General features: G+C 40.5%; 1 protein-coding gene across 1 annotated transcript in view; it reads left to right on the plus strand.

The window, feature by feature from the left end:
- Window positions 1–778, plus strand: part of EMR3 (egf-like module containing, mucin-like, hormone receptor-like 3) — a 160,609-nt gene that overhangs the window by 54,312 nt on the left and 105,519 nt on the right. The window lies entirely within an intron of this gene.

The raw sequence follows: 778 nt of genomic DNA on the forward strand, positions 1-778 counted from the left end.
AAAAAAAAAGAAATTGTAGAAATTTCATTGGGAGAGGGGTCAAAAAAGGGGGAGGAGGAAAATGTGAAAAAAATGAATGAATATATGAATGAATGAATGAAAATCCAACTTTTCTATAAACTTTCATTAAAATCACAATTAAAATTAAAAAATATTATTGAAGATAATATTTAAATTAGCCTCATTAAAAAAAATTGTATTGCTATTTTGTGAACCCAAGTTTATGTCAAGAGTGTGTCAATTAATAATGTTTAGTCAGTGTCCCACTTGATAGGCCTCGTTCCAGATGACTCCTGCCAGTGTCTCCAGCACTCTTTTAGCTGCCAAAGTCCACTCGGCCCATGCTGAGAAGAGGCCAGGACTGGAGAGTTCACTTTCCCTAAGAGCATCCTTCAAGCCATGAGTGATGGGAGTTGATGAGCTCTCTGTTCACTCAGACGGAATCACTGTGAAATATTCACTCTCTACATCCTCCCAAGATGCCCTGAGAGGTTGAGCTTAAGTTGCCTATTAGTGGACACTTGCTTAATAACACCTCTTTTATTTAATGAATTCCTTTCCATGACCCACTTCACTGCTTACTGTCCATCGTGTTCTAGGATGATCTTCTAAAGTACTTGCACTTGAATTCTTGTCTCAGTGTTGGTTTCTGGGAGACTAAAGTCAAAGATAGGAACCCTTGGGAGGGTGGAGGGACGGCGCAGGAGGGGAAGGCCCTCTATGAGGTGGATTGATTCAGTGACTGGGATAATTGGGATGGGAGTGTCGGAGACAGTGC

This window comes from Elephantulus edwardii, unplaced genomic scaffold (genome assembly GCF_000299155.1).
Source record: "Elephantulus edwardii isolate Elephantulus edwardi_28Jun2011 unplaced genomic scaffold, EleEdw1.0 scaffold00296, whole genome shotgun sequence".
NCBI classification, from domain to species: Eukaryota; Metazoa; Chordata; class Mammalia; order Macroscelidea; family Macroscelididae; genus Elephantulus; species Elephantulus edwardii.